Genomic DNA, 23345 nt, shown 5'->3' on the forward strand with positions numbered 1-23345 from the left:
AAAGAACCGGCCACAAAGAGAGAGTAGTCTGCACTCACCACAACTGGAGAAAAGCCTGCGCAGAAATGAAGACCCAGCACAGCCAAAGAGTTAAAAATTAATCTAAAAATTACATGTAAAAATTCTAATCATAATTTTAAAAAATAAATAGGAAAGAATCACTTTTAAAAGAAAACCATGAAATCCTAAAATCCACATAAATAGAAGGCAGCAATCTGAAAAAAGAAAACCGTGATAGTAGAAGTAACACAGTGGAGCAGGCGTTTGGGATATCTGAGTACAGAGGAGCCACGGGAGCAGCATTAGAGCAGCTAGCTATAGGATAGAGCCAACAACCACACAGTGGGGTTTCCAGGGAAAACACAACCAGACAAAGCGGAAATAGGATAGAATGATGAATATTTTCCAGAATCAAAGGACATTAAACCCCCAGAGTGCAGAGAGTCACCCATCTACAGCGGAGTGGATATAAAGGGCCACAGGCTATGACCTAGCTGCCTGTTTTCCCATCACAGGTACCAAGAATAAAGAGAAATTCTTAAAAACCTCTCGGGGGCTTGAGAGTAATGTCACATACAAATCAAAGAGACAACAGACAGCAGCACTGGGGATTCACAAGTCAAATAACAATCTCTTCAAAAATGTCCAAAAATTAGAAAGAGGATATAGACATTTTAATATACACACAGTCCTAAATTTTACTTCTCTTTTACTGTTTTTTAAGGAGCCCAAGAAATCTCAGAATATAAATTTTACTGAAACAAGGAAGTAAAAGAAGACAGGGAATTAAGGAAATAGCTAATACAACAAATGAGAGGCATAGGGAATTTCCAGGAACAGCGGAAGGGAAGTTTCGCAGTAAGAATTATGTCACAAGTCAAGGGGGAAAAAACAAAAACCAGTTAATATTGGACCAGGAGGACAGAGGATTTAAGGATGCAATTATCACCAGGAAAACATAAATTCCACCAGAAAGAAAGCACTCATTGTTTATTTCTTGGCTCTGCTGCTTAGAAAATTTATGATAATGATTTACACAGTCAATAATATTAGAAAAATAACTACATTATTAGGTAGAAGATGAGAAATATGTATATAGATGTGATGGATCAAGCTGTATTGTATTTAATACATAAAAGTTAGATCCTTCTCTTCTATAGGAAGAAATTGTATTTAAAAAACAGATTTTTGTGTTTTTCTTTAAAAAAAAAAAATCAAGAACATTTTAAGTATGTCATCTAAAAATAGTTCATTATTCTAAAATTTAACATGGGGAATGGGACAGGGTGGAGAAAATAAGGCAATTGTCTATTTTCTTTAAGTTTTAAAATACCATGTGGTCTTTTAAAAAACTAACAAACATTCATTTGATATCTACATACATTTTAAAAACAAGATTGTAATTGAATTGAGCTGTGTTAAGCAGTCCTTTACTTTTTTCCTATCTTGTGACTCTTGCCTTCGCTCTCTTGGTTTTTTTGCTGTGGCATCTTCATTTTCCTAAGTATTTCCCTGGAAACCTATCTTCTCAGGATAAAGTTTTATTTCCTGCTTTAAAAAGTTTGAGGCTATCCATTGTGTATCTTTTAAAATCTCTTCAAAATATAGTACTTCCTTGACCCAGGTACTATCACATGGAATCCTGAGCTTCTTGTGAAGGTATTTGTGGGCATGAATAGTTGTTAAGTTCATTTTTCTAGTAGGAGATTTGTGTAGAAATTTCAGCAACCATTCTACTTGTATCATTTCTGTCTAGCCTGAAAATTTTATTGAAATCTTTACAAACATTTGCTATATAATTCTACAATCAGAAAATCAACACAGAAATTGTAATTCTTTGTTTAGAATTTGACCAAGATATTATAGCCGGTTGCTTACTAGCTTGCAGTCACCTACTCTGTAAATCTAGAATAATTTCTCCTGTTGCAATTATGGTCATTTGTCAATACTTAAAAAAATATTTGGGAAACTTCAGTGCAATAGTATATACTAAAAAAGAAGGTAACAGAAGCATAGATTCACACAATAGATGATCAAATAAACCTAGTATTTGAACATCCCTTATAGATCATCTGGAACAACTTCCTCATTTTAGCTAAGCAGCAGAAATGTGATGTTAGAAATTACTTTTTAAGTCAACAGAACTGGATATAAAGCCAAGATATAAACCCACACACCTGTGGTTGCCTTTGACAAAGGAGGCAAGAAGGTAGAATGGAGAATAGACAGCCTCTTCAATATGTCATGCTGAGAAAACTGGATAGCTACATGAAAAAATAATGAAATTAGAACACTTCCTAAAAATAAACTACATAAATAATAATGATACAATAAATAAATAAATACAGTGATAAAAATAAACATACATAAAAATAAAGTCAAAATGGATTAAAGACCTGAAGATAAGGCCAGACTATACAACTCTTAGAGAAAATCATAGGCAGACTACTCTTTGCCACAAATTGCAGCAAGATCCTTTTTGATCCACCTCCTAGAGAAATGAAAATAAAAACAAAAATAAGCAGATGGGACCTAATTTTTTTTAATTTTACTTTACAATACTGCATTGGTTTTGCCATACATCAACATGAATCCGCCATGGGTGTACATGTGTTCCCATTAAAGCAGCTCATACAACTCAATATAAAAAATACAAACAACCTTAAAAAAAAAGCAGCTGGAGGCAGAAGTCCTAAGCAGACAGATATTTATCCAAAGAAGATATACATATGCTCAGGAGGCACATGAAAAGATGCTCAACATCACTAAATATTAGAGAAATACAAATCAAAACTACCACGAGGTACGACCTCATACCAATCAGATTGGCCGTCATTGCAAAATTTGTAAATGATAAATGTCATAGAGGGTGTGGAGAAAGGGGACCCCTCTTGCATTGTTGATGAGATTGTAGATTGATAGAGCCACTATGGAGAACAGTAGAGAAATTTCTCAAAATACTAGGAATAAATCTACCATATGACCCAGCAATCCCACTTCTGGACATATACCCAAACAAAACCATAATTCCAAAAGACACATGTACCACAATATTCATTGCAACACTATTTACAACAGCCAGGGCATGGAAGCAACTTAAATGCCCATCAACAGAGAAATGGATAAAGAAGATGTGGTACAGATATACAATGGAATATTACTCAGCCATAAAAAAGAATGGAATTGGGTCATTTATAGATGTGGATGGACCTAGAGACTGTAATACAGAGTGAAGTAAGTCAGAAAGGGAAAAACAAATATCATATATTAATGCATATATGTGGAATTAGTGCATATATACGGTCAGTTTTCATTCCAATCCCAAAGAAAGGCATTGCCAAAGAATGTACAAACTACCGCACATTGCACTCATCTCACATATTAGTAAAGTAATGCTCAAAATTCTCCAAGCCAGGCTTTAGCAATATGTGAACCGTGAACTTCCAGATGTTCAAGCTGGTTTTAGAAAAGGCAGAGGAACCAGAGATCAAACTGCCAACATCCACTGGATCATGGAAAAAGCAAGAGAGTTCCAGAAAAACATCTATTTCTGCTTTATTGACTATGCCAAAGCCTTCGACTGTGTGGATCACAATAAACTGTGGAAAATTCTGAGAGAGATGGGAATACCAGACCACCTGACCTGCCTCTTGAGAAACCGACATGCAGGTCAGGAAACAACAGTTAAAACTGGACATGGAACAACAGACTGGTTCCAAATAGGAAAAGGAGTGCATAAAGCCTGTATATTGTCACCCAGCTATTTAACTTATATGCAGAGTACATCATGAGAAATGCTGGGCTGGAGGAATCACAAGCTGAAATCAAGATTGCTGGGAGAAATATCAATCACCTCAGATATGCAGATGACACCACCTTTATGGCAGAAAGTGAAGAGGAACTAAAGCCTCTTAATGAAAGTGAAAGAGGAGAGTGAAAAAGTTGGCTTAAAGCTCAACATTCAGAAAACGAAGATCATGGCATCTGGTCCCATCACTTCATGGGAAATAGGTGGGGAAACAGTGGAAACAGTATCAGACTTTATTTTGGGGGGCTCCAAAATCACTGCAGATGGTGACTGCAGCCATGAAATTAAAAGACACTTACTCCTTGGAAGAAAAGTTATAACCAACCTAGATAGCATATTCAAAAGCAGAGACATTACTTTGCCAACAAAGGTCCATCTAGTCAAGGCTGTGGTTCTTCCTGTGGTCATGTACAGATGTGAGAGTTGGACTGTGAAGAAAGCTGAGCACTGAAGAATTGATGCTTTTGAACTGTGGTGTTGGAGAAGACTCTTGAGTGTCCCTTGGACTGCAAGGAGATCCAACCAGTCCATTCTAAAGGAGATCAGTCCTCGGTGTTCCTTTGGAAAGAATTCCTTTGGAAGGAATGATGCTAAAGCTGAAACTCCAGTACTTTGGCCACGTCATGTGAAGAGTTGACTCATTGGAAAAGACCCTGATGCTGGGAGGGATTGCAGGAGGAAAAGGGGACGACAGAGGATGAGATGGCTGGATGGCATCACCGACTCGATGGACATGAGTCTGAGTGAACTCCAGGAGTTGGTGATGGACAGGGAGGCCTGGCCTTTTGCAATTCATGGGGTCGCAAAGAATCGGACACAACTGAGCAACTGAACTGAACAATATTAAAGGAATTTATGATTAACTATGAGTCATTTTGTCTCAACAGGTCAATAAAACAGTTCTTAGTGTCTGTTTGCTGCTAAGTCACTTCAGTAGTGTCCGACTCTGTGAAACTCCATAGACGTCAGCCCACCTGGCTCCCCCATCCCTGACATTCTCCAGGCACAACACTGGAGTGGGCTGTCCTTTCCTTCTCCAATGCATGAAAATGAAAAGTGAAAGTGATATCACTCAGTTGTCCGACTCTTAGCGACCCCATGGACCACAGCCTACCAGACTCTTCTATCCATGGGATTTTCCAGGCAAGAGTACTGGAATGGGGTGCCACTGCCTTCTCCATAGTGTCTGTTTAGATGCCTTAAATAATAGGAAAATGACTGGTTACGTTTCAGGAAAAGCTAATAGCTTTTTCCATCAATTAAATCCTGAGTTCAGTTGAAACTGGAAGTGGAGGAAAAGTATTGTTTAGTCACTCAGTTATTTCCAACTCTTTGCGACCCCATGAACTGCAGCAAGCCAGGCTTCCCTGTCCTTCACTATCTCCCAGAATTTGCTCAAACTCAAGTCCATTGAGTCAATGATGCCATCTCACCATCTCATCCTCTGTCGCCCCCTTCTCCTCCTGTCCTCAATCTTTCTCAGCTCAGGGGCTTTTCCAATGAGTCAGCTGTTCACGTCAGGTGGCCAAAGCATTGGAGCTTCAGCATCAGGCCTTCCATTGAGTATTCAGGGTTGATTTACTTTAGGATTGACTGGTTTGATCTCCTTGCTGTCCAAGGGACTCTCAAGAGTCTTCCAGCACCACTGTTCAAAAGCATCAATTCCTCGGCACTTGGCCTTCTTTATGGGTCCAGCTCTTACATCCGAACATGACTACTGGTAAAACCATAGCCTTGACTAGACGGACCTTAGTTGGCAAAGTAACGTCTCTGCTTTTGAATATGCTATCTAGGTTGGTCATAACATTCCTTCCAAGGAGTAAGAGTCTTTTAATTTCATGGCTGCAGTCACCATCTGCAGTGATTTTGAAGCCCGAAAAAATAAAGTCTGACACTGTTTCCCCATCTATTTCCCATGAAGTGATTGGACCGGATGCCATGATCTTTGTTTTCTGAATGTTGAGCTTTATTAGGAAGTATTTAATCTCCTAACTTCTCACTTTCCCCACTTCACATTCCAGGCTGAGTTTGCTGGACTTAGGGCCATGCTCAGTCTCATGAGAGTTGGGGAAGAGATGTGGGGATGAGGGTGAGGAACAAAGATCAAGAGATGGAGAGGTCCACTGCAAACTGCCATGGAAGAGTAAGCAGGAAACGTCGATCCTTTGGTTTACTCAGTCTAGAGTCAATAACTGGACCTTGTTGGAAAGAAACAATGGAAAAAAATGACTATATGAGCCTGCTTTTTGTTGAACATGTAATCTTTCTCGTTTGGCCAGTAGATGTATAAAATGTAAATGCATTATGACCGTTCAAAAAGGATAGGATGGAAAAGAGGAGAATCTAAGCCTAATGACAGTGGGGAAAAGGGAGACTCTGGAAGAAATCATCTGGATAGGTTTTGCAGTTGAAAACCATTGCCACTGTTTGCCTCCAAGCCTGATATGCTCCAAGAAGAAAGGAATATATGTAAACAAGAATAAGAAAGCTACCTTTTTATTCTGGCATCAGTCGCAACAACAGTTTCGAGACCATCTGTGATGTGTTAAGAGTTTGCAGAAGCACACCTTGTGCAGGGATATTTCAGGAAGGAAAATTGAGTGGCTTGAATCCTTTTCATTTCAGATAGGTACCTACTGCTTCAATGGGCACTCAAAATACTTCTTTTGACAAAAAGCAGTTAGATAAGTTCATCTGTAGTAAACTTCTAGACAGTAATATTAAAGAACACACATATCCAAAAGCACATTATACTAATTTGGCCCCGCATAAAATAGACTCCAAGAATAGGCCAAGTTCCCAAGTAGCCAAGGATATTTATTGTATTCTCACTTATTACTGTTAACAAAGAATTAAATCAGTTATCAGGAATCTTCTGTAGTTTAATTATTGAACCATTCAGATTTAAGGATCCAAAGTGCTGCCTTCGATTGTACTGAGTGAACAGACCCACCTCTATGCCCATGACAAGTATCTATAGTCTTTAAAATGATTTAAGCCTTATTGTCTAATTAAAAGTTAAATATTTAACTTGAATTTTAACTTTTTAACTTCCATTTCCTGTCGTAAATTATTATTTCTGGTTCACATAAAACATAGCTACACATTTTACTTGAAAACAGGAAAGATGAAATAGAATCATACAAAAGAGTAAACCGTAAAGAGACAATGAAAAATGAGCATCTTTCTTGGTTTAGATCATATCTTCAAGGGTAAATAAAGGCCAAATTTTATGAAGTTCAATCAAAACATCTTATCCTTACTAATAAGACCGTATGATAAGTAAAGCAGAGTTGGAAAATAAGTAACTATTTCTTCTTTATTGCTTTTATTCTATTCTAAAACCAATCAAAAAACTCAAAGATGAAGAAACTTAATCTTACATATGAAATTGGTAATCTTGAGCCTATTAAATAACTCATGTTTAAAGATCATATAAGTCAAAAAAATTCTTATATTTAGCAATATTACATATACATTAAATATTACATTGTGGAAGATATTTTTTCATGTGTGACTTATAGAATAGGCCTGATTTATATAACCTTATCTCCTTCTCTCTTCAGAGCCTTCCACCCAAAACACTTCCTCTACACATCTGTAACAAGTTACAAAGCAAATTATTATCATGGGACATTTGCCAGTTTCTACTCATTTAAAACCATACATTACTTAAAGATTATTCAATCATGAACTTAAATCACTTAATTAGGTGTTCTTTAAGTAAAACTTAGGATAATGACAGTCCATTATGTAAAAGAAACAGATTATCTCACTTTTTTTAGTAGGCATCTAGAATGTCTAAGTAGTAAAGTTTTAACCACATTTATATGTTTAGCCAAGTATATATCTCCAGAGATATTTTGATTCATCATAATTCCCAACTCCAAAATTCCAGTCTCTGATTATTAAACTCTTTTCTGTATAGTAAGTGGAAAGACCCTTTAAAGTCCTCACAAGTAACTTCCACTAAATAAAATTAAAATTTTATTCCATTTATTTCCTATATGCCAATGGTTTATATTTACACAAAAAATTAGTGTTTATGGTATAAATACAAAAAATAATCAGTTCCCTAAACAATCTGTGCCCTTTGTAGTTATTATACATAGATCTAGCTACTTTTGTGGTCCTTATTGATCATCATCATATTGCTAGCTTAAGAGAAATGAAATTTTGTATTAAAATACACCATGGGTTGAGCATACCATAGGGCTTAGGGAGGAAATTACAAAGAACTGTTAGAATCTTATCACCAAAGTAGAGGGAAGTGGATTTCATGGAAATAAGTTTAATTACTGAAGTAGTAAAGAATTTTTTCATGAGAGAGAAAACAGCCCCTGACATCCAGGACCTGGGCCGGTGCTATCACAGTGTTTCTGGACACTGCCCTGGCTCTCACACCTGGCTGTGGTATCCTCATGTTGAACAGAAGCAATTTCACAGAACATCAGCTTTAGGCAAGGACACTATATGATCATGAAGAATCAAGACAAAACAAAACGCTCTGTAATTATGTCTGAATACAGACCTCTTATAAACCCTGTCTAAGCCACAGGCATCAAATGTCCCCCTTTCCCAGCTAATCTGGGTCACTGCTGCTGCATTACCAAGGCAGGCTTATCTTCCCTCTTCCTAAATAAGACCTTTTAAAGCACCAGATTGTGAAATTACCCTGCTTCCTGACAACATTCAATTCAGAGTAATGCTCTACTTCCTTAAACTCTCTCCCCAGATCATTCAACCGAAGTTCAGATTTTATAAGAGGTTCTTTTTAAGGCCTTCTGACCCCATGGTACACTTTTTCCTCTTTGCAATAGGTAATGAACTCAACTTTTTCAACTACAGGTGTCTTCTTGGTAGTCTCTGGCTTAAGGGCAAGGACAGTAATAAGGCAGCTAAAAAGTTTGACTCCTCATGCCTGTGTTATCAGGTGGTTCTGATGCATTTGGTTATATAATTTCCCAGAATTTAGGAGAAGAGTAAATAGAACATCAGGCTTCCCTGGTGGCTCAACAGTAAAGAATCCACCTGCCAATGCAGAAGATGTGGTTTCAGCCCCTGAGCAGGGAAGATCCCGTGGAAAAGGAAACGGCAACCCACTCCAATACGCTTGCCTGGGAAATACAATGGACAGAGGAGCCTGGCAGGCATACAGTCCATGGGATTGCAAAGAGCTGGACACAACTTAGCAACTAAAACAACAACAACAAATAGAACTTCACAGAAGGAACATTAGTAGATGACACAGTGATGAGGAACAGGAGGGATTATTATGGGGTATGCAAAATGATACTAGACAAAGATTCTGAGGCTAAAGCTACTGTTTCAAGTATGGAGCGAAATATCCCACTGAGATGAAGAACATGATTCAGGGCACAGGAGAGGCAGATCATGAGCTGAAGAACCCTGAAACACCAAAGAGTCTTATAACCCTGTTTCACAGCTAGAAAGAAGAAAGGGTTATAAGAAGAAAATTTTAAGTCTGAATACCAAGTCTTAGCCACTATGTTGAAAATATACTCTTCTTATACATGTATTATATCTGTAAAAACCATGGCTTCCCTGGTAGCTCAGCTGTGAAGAACCTGCCTGCCAAGCAGGAGATGTGAGTTTGATCCCTGGGCTGGGAAGACCCCCTGGAGAAGGAAATGGCAACCCTAGTCCAGTGTTCTTGCCTGGGAAATCCCATGGAAAGAGGAGCACGAAAGAAAAGCTAAATATCACTAGGAAACTAATAACCCTCCCAGTAAAGGGTTATCAAGATAGTTGTAGGTGAATTTTCATAATTTAGAAGAGATTAAGAAGACAAAGTGTGTATTTAGAAGGGATTAAAATGTCAGATAATCAGCAAGATGGGAAGATCAGGGTACAAATGTAAAAAATAAGAGTAACTGACAATGATGATGAAGATAGTTATAAAATTATAACAACAATATGACATATAACAATGAATTGCTTAGAAGCAGGCATTACGGCTACACTTGGACTGCACCCTCTGTGCTTGCCCAGCCATAAGACTGAATAAAGAGCTCAAAGTCAGTGGCAGACACATCAGTGGTGTAATGAATGGGGGATCTTACATGTCAGAAGCAAGTTCCTGAATTGACACTCCACCATGTGGGGCAGACAATGGGCAAGACATGGTAGCAGTCTGCTGGCAGGGGACCAGAGGATGTGGAGAGGGAAGTTAGCAGTTGACATCAGGTCGAGTCATCAGTTACCAGAGAAACCAATAGAGGAGTGCATCCCTCATTCCCCTTTGATAAGCTATCTTGGTGGAGATGTTCTGATCAGAAGATTAGGACAGCAGTGCCCACTAGCTATCTATTTTATTCAGCTCCTGGACTGTGATGACCTAGATGGGTGGGATGGGGGTGGGGCAGAGGACAGTCCAAAAGGGAGGGGATATATGTATACATATAACTGATTCAGTTCCTTGTACAGCAGAAACTAATACAATGTGGTAAAGCCAAAAAATAAAAATAAAAAAGAAGCAAAGGAAAGGAAGAGAAAGATTGGAAGAATCCCTAGTTGGGGCCAGGGACAAGTTTGTAGGCATTTATTGATTAGATTCAGTGATTAACCAGGAAGGTAGGTAGGATGTGAGTAGGGCATAGGTGGGCAGGGAGTGGTTGAGCAAGGGATGTTCAGAGAGCAAGAGAATAGCCTAAGCATGGCCTAAGCATCAAGCATTCTTAGTCACTCTCATGCATGTCAATATTTTGAGATCTAGTGTGTTAAATCTTGTTTGATTTAAACAACTATTAAAATTGAGCCTAGTGCTATGAGATAATACTTCATACTCTGTAGTTTCCAGCACTCACTTAGTAGTCCTTATTTTCCAAAAGAAGGAAGAATTTAAAACTACGTAAGCCTTTGAACTTGGCTTACCCATGATAGTATATGTCCTCACCTAATCTTATCTTGTCCTCAACCTCTTGCCTACATGGCAAGCACTTGCCAAGCAGTCACGCCTGCAACCTGAACCAACTTCTCCTAGTCTGGCTCCTTCACCACTGGATCACAACCCAGAAGATACACAAATCCTAGCTCCATTCTTTTTGCAATGATTTTTACTGGTTTTCATATTGGATCATTTCCCCTATCAAGCTTTTTGCATTTTTAAAAAATATTAGATTACTTTTGAAGCTACTTTTCTATAATAGTTTGAATCATGAACTTTGCTTCTCATTTGTTTATGCTTTTATTCTTCCATTTACACTGCTAAATGTTTCATTAACCTGTAGCCACTGAAACTGTAAAATAAAATAAATTCCTTAAGCATGCTTAGCCTGGACTAATAATTGGGATGAAATGAGGGAATCAACAGAACAAAAACCTGGTATTTTCATGCAAGTAGCCCACAGCATCCCTAGGAAGACAGTTTTGTAAACAGACAATTATAACATTGATTTACTGTGACTCCTACACCTGGATGGGAAGAAAAACGGTGGGTCATGTAAGAAAGTGAAAGGACTGCTGGTGGAAGAAGTGATAGCTTACTGCATATAGTACACAGGGTCCAGGAAAGGAAGGGGGAAACAGCAAAGGGATTAGAGGCATGCCCCTAAACTACAGATGCCTAAGAAATTTACAACAGGGGAATACAGTTTGGTAAGGCTTTGGAACAATGTACGAGTTTTGGAAAAGAAAGGACACTGGAGAGGTGGGCACAAATGACATCATGAAGCCCTAATGTAATGCATAATATACCAGGCTGAGGGTTTTGCCTGAATACCTAGGAATTCATTCTCTCAGAAACTTCTCTTGAATGCAATAGAGTCACTCAGGGATTTTAGAAGGTAGTGTAAACAGCCAAGACTTGGTTAGTAGAGCTAAGTAGAGGGGTTTAAACACAAAATGAATTCTAGGTTTTAGACTCAGAGCAACAATATAAAAAGAAAGAATGGAGAAGCAAAAAGCAAAGGAGAAAAGGAAAGATATAAGCATCTGAATGCAGAGTTCCAAAGAATAACAAGAGGAGATAAGAAAGCCTTCCTCAGTGATCAATGCAAAGAAATAGAGTAAAGGAATAGAATGGGAAAGACTAGAGATCTCTTCAAGAAAATTAGAGATACCAAGGGAACATTTCATGCAAAGATAGGCTCAATAAAGGACAGAAATGGTCTGGACCTAACAGAAGCAGAAGGTATTAAGAAGAGGTGGCAAGAATACACAGAAGAACTGTACAAAAAAGATCTTCACGACCAAGATAATCATGATGGTGTGATCACTCACCTAGAGCCAGACATCCTGGTATGTGAAGTCAAGTGGGCCTTAGAAAGCCTCACTACAAACAAAGCTAGTGGAGGTGATGGAATTCCAGTGGAGCTATTTCAAATCCTGAAAGATGATGCTATGAAACTGCTGCAATCAATATGCCAGCAAATTTGGAAAACTCAGCAGTGGACACAGGACTGGAAAAGGTCAGTTTTCATTCCAATGCCAAAGAAAGGCAATGCCAAAGAATGCTCAAACTACTGCACAATTGCACTCATCTCACATGCTAGTAAATTAATGCTTAAAATTCTCCAAGCCAGACTACAGCAGTACGTGAACTGTGAACTTCCAGATGTCCAAGCTGGTTTTAGAAAAGGCAGAGGAACCAGAGATCAAATTGCCAACACCCACTGGATCATGGAAAAAGCAAGAGAGTTCCAGAGAAACATCTATTTCTGCTTTATTGACTATGCCAAAGCCTTTGACTGTGTGGATCACAATAAACTGTGGAAATTCTGAAAGAGATGGGAATACGAGACCACTTGACCTGCTTCTTGAGAAACCTATATGCAGGTCAGGAAGCAACAGTTAGAACTGGACATGGAACAACAGATTGGTTTCAAATAGGAAAAGGAGTACGTCAAGGCTGTATATTGTCACCCTGCTTATTTAACTTATATGCAGAGTACATCATAAGAAACGCTGGGCTGGAAGAAGCACAAGCTGGAATTAAGATTGCCAGGAGAAACATCAATCACCTCAGATATGCAGATGATACCACCCTTATGGCAGAAAGTGAAGAGGAACTAAAGAGTCTCTTGATGAAAGTGAAAGAGGAGAGTGAAAAAGTTGGCTTAAAGCTCAACATTCAGAAAACAAAGATCATGGCATCCGGTCCCATCACTTCATGGGAAATAGATGGAGAAACAGTGTCAGACTTTATTTTGGGGGGCTCCAAACTCACTGCAGATGGTGACTGCAGCCATGAAATTAAAAGACGCTTACTCTTTGTAAGGAAAGTTATGACCAACCTAGATAGCATATTGAAAAGCAGAGACATTACTTTGCCAACAAAGGTCCATCTAGTCAAGGCTATGGTTTTTCCAGTAGTCTTGCATGGATGTGAGAGTTGGACTGTGAAGAACGCTGAGCACCAAAAAATTGATGCTTTTGAACTGTGGTGTTGGAGAAGACTCTTGAGAGTCCCTTGGACTGCAAGGAGATCCAACCAGTCCATTCTGAAGGAGATCAGTCCTGGGTGTTCTTTGGAAGGACTGACGCTAAAGCTGAAACTCCAATACTTTGGCCACCTCATGCAAAGAGTTGACTCATTGGAAAAGACTCTGATGCAGGGAGGGGTTGGGGCAGGAGGAGAAGAGAACGACAGAGGATGGGATGGCTGGATGGACTAACTTGATGGACGTGAGTTTGAGTGAACTCCAGGAGTTGGTGATAGACAGGGAGGCTTGGCGTGCTGCAATTCATGGGGTCGCAAACAGTCGGACATGACTGAGTGACTGAACTGACTGGGGTGGGACAGGATAGCTCTATCTAGCATTCTCACTAACTGCAGGACCCGGGGAAATATCTTTATCTCTATGAGCATGTTTACTCGTACCTATATGAAGGTAACACTGCCTATTTAAAACTATTGTGAGAATTAAATAATGGTAGTTAACCCTTCTTCAGAACTTATGTGCAAGGCACTTGCATATTTTACATAGTCACTTGCTTATTTTGAGCAACTGGTCCATAAAGGCAGTACTTACATTAATCTTATTTAACAGAAAAAGCAGAGATACAAAGAGGTTTAATATGTTCCCCAAGCTCACAGAGCTGGAAAGTGGCAGATTCCAGGTTTCAAATCTTTTCAATCCAGCTACAGAGAGTATCTCAACCAGTGATTCCCAGTACCTCTCATTAAATACTAGGCATTTTTCATAATTATTATGAGTGCCCTGAACATACCAGTAGGTTATAATTAGCTATTATAATTTAATCCAGCCTGTTAGTTTAAAAGTGTTTGCAAAGTACATATATATGCATGTTTTACTGAACTTTAGAAGATACTCAAGCAGAGTAGGAAACAAAACTCAATCGTATTTGTTTACAATTTTGAGCATAAAATGCACCTCATGAATCAAAGCACAGTAACAAGATAATGTGTTGAAAGAGGTTAGACACTTTCAACTCACGAGTAATGCATCCATGTCTAGAACCTGAGCAGTAGGCACATAAATGGATGAGTCTAATAATCAGGGAAGAGATTGGGGTGGTGAAAAGATTTGGGTCTCTTCAACAGCTAGGTTATAGTTTGAAACCATAAGAAAATAGATGTTGGTGTTGAATGGAAGGAGGAGCCTAGAAAAACTGCAGAAAGGGCAATCCAAAGGCTAGGCCCAGACGTGAAAGCTCACTTCACTTCTTTGGGCCTCAGAGTCCTCACTTGTTAAAAAAAAAAAAAAAAAAATTAGTGAATCATGGTTTAAGACTGTGCCAAGAACTATTCTCACTTCCAATGTCTGCAGCTTCTGTTGTGAACAAATGTGAACATTGGAAGACCTGCTGAAAGGTGACTTTTAGCCTTAAACCAGAGGGAGAAAGCTAAGCTTCATAGCTGCTGCTCTGCCATGGTAAATTATTATTAAACAAGTTTTCTTCTCACAAAAGCCCATTCAGATGGTTTCAATTGCTTTTATTTATTCTACAGGATTTCGGCTTCACAAATGCTCCTGCTGTTACTATGTACAGAGTTCTGCGTGGGAGACGTGAGGAAGAAAACAAAATGGCATCCTTCATACACAGGAGGAATATTAATGAGGCAGAGAAGAGGGAGGAGATCATTATGGTAAGCTTCCTTTCTGTTTGCCCCCTGATATTAGCATTTGCTTTTTTTCCTTGCCTAATCCTGGTTTTCCTGACTTCTTCCGGTAAAACATAGCATTTTGCTGAACTGCTATAACTAAACTATAGTATGTGAAACAAAGAAGTTTGGATAACAGGAGACAAACTCTCAATGAGGTCAGGACGCAACTCTGACCAATGAATTGAGAAAGAAAACAGAGAGTGATGTCTGTATCTCTCCACTTGCTGTGGCCATTACATCCACCTCAAGGGAGGGTTTTGGCGGTATGTGTGATTAGGCTAACAAAGAACATCTACTATGCTACGGTTTCCCGTGAAGTTAGAAGTGGAGAAATCAAAACCTGTACTTTCCCTGTTAGCAAATCTTAAAAATGCCCATTGGACCCAGAGTGGAACGACTGAATTTTTCTCTGGCTTTATCTAAACACTTGGTAGATATACTGTAGACACCTAGGAGACGGAACGCAGAAGCAAACATATCTAAGCTCTGCACGTAGAATGGGAAAAACGATAAGGTCTTCATGGCATTAGGTGAGATGAATGAGCGTCACGGATTTGGCTCATTGAGAAATTATCAGTGTCTATGAATTTGCATACTTAGCGTAGCATGAAACAGAATATTTCTGTTAAATTTTATAATTTTAATAGATGATCCACCCTACACAGAGAGAGAGAGTTAAAAAAATAAAATAAAACAGACGTGCTGAGAAAGGTGAGGGTGGTACTGGTGATGGTAATATTCCATGAAACTGCTTTCCTGAGAATTCTCACTCACAAAACTGCACACATCTATGTATTACTTTATGGTGGAGATTTATGTCAAGTTGGATATTTTTTTTTAAGTGCTAAGCATAAGAAATGGAGATAAAAGATTTTAAATTGTTTTACATGACTAAAAATTCTTAAGATCCTAATGTAGACCTCATTGGAAGGTGAACCTTTTGGGTTATAAAAGATTTACACCTATTTTTGAATAAATAGGTACTATCTGTTTATTAAGTGCTTACTATGTATCCAGCACTGGATATTGCTGATACTAAGTTGCAAACGAAACCCAGCCTTCATGGAGTTCACAACCCAGCAAGAAGTGCAGACTCCACATAATAGCAAAGGTCTGTAAACAGACGCCTTTTATCAAAGAACAGAGCTGGTATCTCTGAGCACTGGCCTTATCACAGCTCAAGGTAATACATTGGAATTCCCTGTCTATGTGTCTGCTTGGATGTAACTTTTGACCAAGCAGCTCTTAAAGACTGGGCTCATAAAAACTAGATGTTTCCAACTAGAGTCTTTCCACCAAGAGACCCAACTACAATTTAGATTACATTTGTCCCCCACTGCAGACAAAAACACTTCCATCAGAAGTAAATTTAGGAAGCTAAGCTAAAATGAATGGGAATGGGCAAAATTAATTCAGGTGACCATTATATCTACTGTGGGCAAGAATTCCTTAGAAGAAATGGAGTAGATATCAGAGTCAACAACAGAGTCTGAAATGCAGTAATTAGGTGCAGACTCAAAAGTGACAGAATGATCTTCATTTGTTTCCAAGGCAAACCATTCAGTATCACAGTAATCCAAGTCTACGCCCCAATCACTTATGCCAAAGAAGCTATAAAGACCTACAAGGCCTTCTAGAACTAACACGAACAAAAGATGTCCTTTTCATCATGGAGGACTGGAATGCAAAAGTAGAAAGTCAAGAGATACCTGGAGTAACAGGCAAGTCTGGCCTTGGAGTACAAAAAAGCAGCAGGACAAAGGCTAACAGAGTTTTGCCAAGACAATGCACTGATCATAGCAAACACCTCTTCCAGCAACACAAGAGATGAATCTACATGTGGACATCACCAGATGGTCAATACCAAAATCAGATTGATTATATCATTTGTAGCTGAAGATGGAAAAGTTGTATATAGTTAGTGAAAACAAGACCTGGAGCTGACTGTGACTCAGGACATCAGTTTCTCATCACAAAATTCAGGCTTAAATTGAATAAAGTAACAAAAAACACTAGGCCATTTGGGTATGACCTAAATCAAATCCCTTATGATTTTACAGTGGAGATGATGAATAGATTCAAGGAATTAGATCTGATAGATGGAGTGCCTAAAGAACTATGGACAGAGATTCATAACACTATACATAGGCAGTGACCAAAACTATCCCCCCAGAAAAAGAAATGCAAGAAGGCAAAAGGTTGTCTGAAATAAGATAGCTGAGATAAATAGCTGAGACGAGAAGAGGAGTGAGAGGTAAAGGAGAAAGGGAAAAATATACACAGTTGATGGAGAATTCCAAAGAATAGCTTTGGAACTCCAGATGTTTCAAAGCTTCTCTCTCCAAAGGGGATATAAGAAAGCCTTCTTAAGTGAACAATGAAAATAAATAGAGAAAAACAATAGACTAGGAAAGACTAGAGATCTCTTCCAGAAAATTAGAGATGTCAAGGGAATATTTCATGCAAAGATGGGCATAATAAAGGAGAGAAACAGGAAGGGCCTAACAGAAGCAAAAGAGATTAAGAAGAAGTGGTAAGAATACACAGAAGAACTATACAAAAAAGGTCTTAATGACCCAGAAAACCATGACGGTATGGTCACTCACCTAGAGCCAGACATCCTGCAGTGTGAAGTCAAGTGGGCCTTAGAAAGCATCACTATGAACAAAACTAGCGGAGGTGATGCAATTCTAGTTGAACTATTTAAAATCCTAAAAGACGATGCTGTTAAAGTGCTGCACTCAATATGCCAGCAAATTTGGAAAACTCAGCAGTGGTCACAGGACTGGAAAAGGTCAGTTTTCATTCCAACCCCAAAGAAAGGCAATGCCAAAGAATGTTCAAACTACCACACAGTTGTACTCATTTCACATGCTAGCGAGGTAATGCTCAAAATCCTTCAAGCTAGACTTCAACAGTATGTGAACCGAGAACTTCCAAATGTACAAGTTGTATTTAGACAATGCAGAGGAACCAGAGATCAAATTGCCAACATCTATTGAATCATAGAAAAAGCAAAGGAATTCCAGAAAATCATTTACATTTGCTTCATTGATTACACTAAATCCCTGACTATGTGGGTTACAACAAACTGGAAAATTCTGAAAGAGATGGGAATACTAGACCATCTTACTTGCCTCCTGAGAAACCTGTAGGTCAGTCAAGAAGCAACAGTTAGAACCAGACATGGAACAATGGACTGGTCCCAAATTGGGAAATGAGTACATCAAGACTGTATATTGTCACCCTACTTATTTAACTTATATTCAGAGTAGATGAAGCACAAGCTGGAATCAAGATTGTCAGGAGAAATATCAATAACCTCAGATATGCAGAGGACACCACCCTAATGGCAGGAACTGAGGAGAAATTAAAGTGCCTCTTGATGAAGGCAAAATAGGAGAGAGAAAAACCTGGCTTAAAACTCAACATTCAAAAGCTAAGATCATAGCATCCAGTCCCATCACTTCATGGCAAATAGATGGGGAAAAATGGAAACATTGACAGACTTTATTTTCTTGGGCTCCAAAAACACTGTGGACTGCAACCATGAAATTAAAAGGTGCTTGCTTCTTGGAAGAAAAGCTATGACAAATCTAGCCAGGGTACTAAAAAGCAGAGACATCACTTTTCTGACAAAGGTCCATCTAGTCAAAACTATGGTTTTTCCAGTAGTCATGTATGGATGTGAGAGTTGGACCATAAAGAAGGCTGAGCACCAAAGAATTGATGCTTTTCAACTGCAGTGCTGGAGAAGATTCTTGAGAGTTTCTTGAATAGCAAGGAGATCAAACCAGTCAATCCTAAAGGTTATCAACCCTGAATACTCACTGGAAGGACTGATGCTGATGCTGAAGCTCCAATACTTGGGCCACCTGATACAAAGAGCTGACTCATTGCAAAAAAAAAAAAACCCTGATGCTTAGAAAGATTGAGGACAGGAGGATAAGGAGGCGACAAAGGATGGCATGGTTGAATGGTATCATCGTCTCAAACTCATGGACATGAGTTTGAGCAAATTCAGGAGATAGTGAAGGACAGGGAAGCCTGGCATGCTACAGTTCATGGGATCACAAAGACTCAGACACAACTGAGCAACTGAGCAATAACAACAACAAGCCTTAGAGCACACAGTACAGTTATTATGTTTTGGAGGTATTTCCATGTGTTATATATGTTAGTTACTAGAATTTTAAGAGTCAATTATGCATTTATAACGGCAACAGCAAGATGCTCACTCTGGTATCTTCCTTCTATTCCTCCTGTAAATATCGTATTATTTTTAAGTCACTTGTTTGGCCTGTTTTCTTCAGGAGATTGATAGGCCCTTACAGGGTCTGTTTGTGTGCAGTGGTGGCAAAGTATCCACAGAATTCAACTTGTGTCTTCATCATTTACTAACTTAAGGTTTTCTTTTTTCACTTTCATCAAAAGGTTTCATTCCATAGAAACAAAATTTAGAACCACCACCTGAAAATAAAAAGATCCTGGATCCTTGTCAGTGTTCAGCACAATAAGGTATCTAATAATGTTTTCTGTAGCTTACAACAATGTCTGACATAGAGTAAGTACTCAAATATTTTTCAACAAATGCATCGAGAAATAAGTTTATCTGAAAGAGGATGACTCTATTATGTATTCAACCAAAGTAGGTTTCTGTTGTTTTAGGGTCCCATCAAAGTAAGAATCAGAGAAGGCAATGGCACCCCACTCCAGTACTCTTGCCTGGAAAATCACATGGATGGAGGAGCCTAGTAGGCTGCAGTCCATGGTGTCATGAAGAGTCGGACACAACTGAGTGACTTCACTTTCACTTTTCACTTTCATGCATTGGAGAAGGAAATAGCAACCCACTCCAGTGTTGTTGCCTGGAGAATCCCAGGGACAGGGGAGCCTGGTGGGCTGCCATCTATGAGGTCACACAGAGTTGAACATGATTGAAATGACTTAGCAGCAAAGTAAGAATACTTGTAGGAAAGATGCCACTTACTAAAGTGTATGCCTACTCTGAGAAGATACTGTATTTAGGGTCCATGAGATGGGACCACTGTACTGAATAACCTTTTATTTCTTTATTTCCAAAGCTTCTTAGAGTGAGATACAAGACAGACCCCTTATAACAGCATCTGTTACATTTCAAATAGAGTAATAATGAAGTTCTACATAGAATGAAGTGAACCTTCAAATGAATTTCAATTAGACTGTGTTCTCATGCGTACTAATATCCCTCCCTTTTGATTTAGGTGAAATGAAATGGGAGAAATTTGGGAAAATTAAGATGGGAGGAATGTAAGATTGAAGTTTGGAAGATTTAATAAGAGCAAACAACACTGAGATCAAACTCATCACTTTTGAAACTGTCCTCACTCCACTGTTAAAGTTCACAAGCACTGACGGATGCACAATGCTCTTCTATTTGTGCTCACTGCGGAGTCGTCGATGAAGGCAGCCAAGCTGTCTGCTATGTCACCTCCAGAACGTTTGCCAATTTTCTCTCATTTCCTCCTTGAGATGGCCGTGTGTGACAAAGGTCTCTGGATATATTTCAAAACATCTGAAACTATTTAACAATGTAATACCAAGCCCCAATTTAATAGTGTTATTTATTCTCCAGAAGACAAAATTTGTCAGAAGACACAAAACTCAATTCACCTTGCCCTGATCCACAATGACTAGAAAGTGCATCGTGGAACCAATGGCATACTTATTACCTGCCAGAGAGAAATGTAATGGGTTAATTTTAATTAATTTTCCCAAATTTCTCCCATTTCATTTCACCTAAATCAAAAGGGAGGGATATTAGTACGCACGAGAACACAGTAATGGAGAGAAAGTTTCCAGAGGCTTAGTCAATATGTAGACTTCAACATGCAGCACACAAAACAGTAAAACTATTTACTAAACTGTATGTCTTTTTATATTCCCGGCACACTTACCCTAGTTTAGACTATTTCCTTTTCCTGACAAACAATTCATTGTTTGTGATTGAAAGAATCATTTTGGATTAGGCATGATTTCAGATTCTGGGAACCTGGTGTGGAAACAGCATCACTCCTCCACCAGCACCTCCCTGCTCACCACTCCAGATCTCTGCTTTTAGGTGGTACTAGAGTGACGGCACGCTTTTCAATTTTCATCCAAAGAGCAATCAACAATGTATAAACAAATGACCAATTAAAAACAATTCTCATCCAAAAGCATTTCTTTTTCATTTTAAAATTTTGTGAATTTTTCCTTAAAAAATTCGACTGTGAAGTTTAGTTTGTAAATACTAAGAATAGTAAATTCCTTAGCTAGTGATCTCAACGAACAATCTATGCTAAAAGCAAAATTAGTCCTAATCACTTCAAGGGCAGTACATTATTATGTATTTCTTCATTCCAAGAAAAACATATTCTTTCATTTGATTGATCCACTCTGCCATCTTATACGGTCTTTGCCACCCGTTTGTTAGCATTTTAAAGCCTTTTTTCCTTCTTTGTTTTTCCTTTTTTGCCTAACAATGATTCTTCTGAGTTTGGGAGCTTACCATTTTTCCCCAGGTGAAAATCTTTTTATTATTCTCAAGTGTTTGCTTTCTTTCTGTAATTCTCAGAATAATTCATTGCAAAGTCGTCATTGTCCTTTACAAAAGGATCAAATTCCAAATAATTACAGTTCGTATTGTACATCCTCTGAAAGTATTTCTCCTTTCCCCTTGCCAGGATTGCAGGAGTCTCATATATTGTCCCACAAACCCTCCTTCTTTACTTAGTCAGGTATACCTGAGAACAGGACAGATTGCTTGTTTCTCTTCATCTGATCCAGATCTTACCTGAGTTCTTGCATAGGAAGTGAACAGAAGTTAATACTTTAAAACGTATTAGTCCAGAGTGCTTTCCCCTGAATTCAGCACGGCTCCAAGAGACCATTCTCCAAAGAATTATGGAAGGTGACTTTTTTTAAAGGTAAAGAAGCCTGTTCATTTCATACTCAGACTTTGTAACATAGCATAGTCAGATGGAACTGCTTTTTTGGTATCAGCAGTTGTCTTTAAAGAAGTATATCATTATATACTTATTTGTCTCTAAGCATACCCTTAGTTTCCTGTCTGAATAAGTCATCCTCTATCATTCTTTGTTGTTTCCTGGTCTTATATAGCCATAGTATGAAACACACCATAGAACAAAAACTTTGCCATGAAACAAAATTCCCTTCCATCAAATATCTGGTGCCAACAGTCAGTATAATTTCTGTGATCACTAGTGATCAGTAATTTTATTTATGGAAATATTTTTTTCTTCTAAGAGTTTGTTAAGAGGATTGAGTCTTTTAGATTATTTCTTAAATATACTTGTCAGTCTTGACAAAACACCAAAAAACATTTTTAGGTCCCATGAACAAAGGTCATTCAACTTCTAATCTCATTAAAAACATGTTTTTTCAACTTGTAAGCAGAAAATTGAACTGCTCGGAATTTGAGAGCATCCTTTTCAAAAGAGTGACATTTTTAAAACAAGACATACGAAAATTAATAAAATAAGAAATCAGTTTAAGAACAGGACATGACAGATCAACTTCAGAATCTTAAGGAAGAAAAAGTTCCACCAAAATTGTACTTTTAAAAATACTTGGGTTAAGTTTTCTGATACTTTGAAAATAAAAGATATGAGAATGTATAAATGGAAATTTCATAGGATCAGTTGAGAGACTAGTGGAAATGAAAACTTTGTCTTAAAAAGTCTGTCCATTTAGTTAAAAGCTTATAACTCTGTTTAAACAATATCATAAACTAAATTATTACACCAGTTAGTATTTAGCTTCTTAAGGAGTTTGAAATAACAAGTATTAATGTTTACTTGATGATAGTCCATCAATTACAAAGACATTTATAGCCACACCCCTAAACAAAAATAACTGTGCTCACCAACTTCCAGAGAAGCTTGCTTGCCCAGATGTAGGATCTTAAAACTGGCTTCAGAGTGACTGTTGTAGGAGGAGATGCAGAAAATAAACACATGATTTCCACAGCTGAGAACTCAGAAATGAGGCTCAGGGTCTTAACCATTCGTCTGTCGTTAAGGTTATCCTGACATGTGAAGCCATTGACATCCTGAGACTTCCAGCACTTCAGATGCCTAAACCGGGATAAATATAGATCCCTGACACCTGAGCCAGATGAAGTGAATGTTAACTTGAAAAATCTTGCTCATTTCGCCCCTCCATTGAGGAAAATAAAACCCTTAATCCTTTTCCTGTTAAAACCTGTTACGCCTTAACAGATAATTCCTTTGCTTATGAAGCACAGGAATTCAGATCAATCATATACAATCAATTTGCTTCTGTCTATGTTTAGCATTTGTTGTCATAGTATAGATACAGGTTTGAATTTCTCTTAAGTTGAAAGAAAACAGTAATGAATATTAAATATTTATTTACAAACTTTTGTCAGGAAGTTTTCCAAGTGAG

General features: G+C 38.2%; 1 protein-coding gene across 2 annotated transcripts in view; it reads right to left on the minus strand.

Annotated features, from left to right (window-relative positions):
• The window catches only part of LOC138439237 (platelet glycoprotein 4), a 97629-nt gene extending 74591 nt beyond the window's left edge, over positions 1-23038 (minus strand). The window contains exons 1-2 of one of the 2 annotated variants that reach the window (XM_069587772.1): positions 22804-23003; positions 2178-2264 (exon numbers count right to left, since the gene is read on the minus strand). The gene's annotated coding sequence lies outside the window, so the exon portion shown is untranslated. Of the gene's footprint in view, positions 1-2177; positions 2265-22803 lie in introns of both variants that reach the window. The other variant, XM_069587768.1, reaches the window with a different exon arrangement.
• Positions 23039-23345: the final 307 nt, after the last annotated feature.

The sequence above is a fragment of the Ovis canadensis genome, chromosome 4, assembly GCF_042477335.2.
Source record: "Ovis canadensis isolate MfBH-ARS-UI-01 breed Bighorn chromosome 4, ARS-UI_OviCan_v2, whole genome shotgun sequence".
NCBI classification, from domain to species: domain Eukaryota; kingdom Metazoa; phylum Chordata; class Mammalia; order Artiodactyla; family Bovidae; genus Ovis; species Ovis canadensis.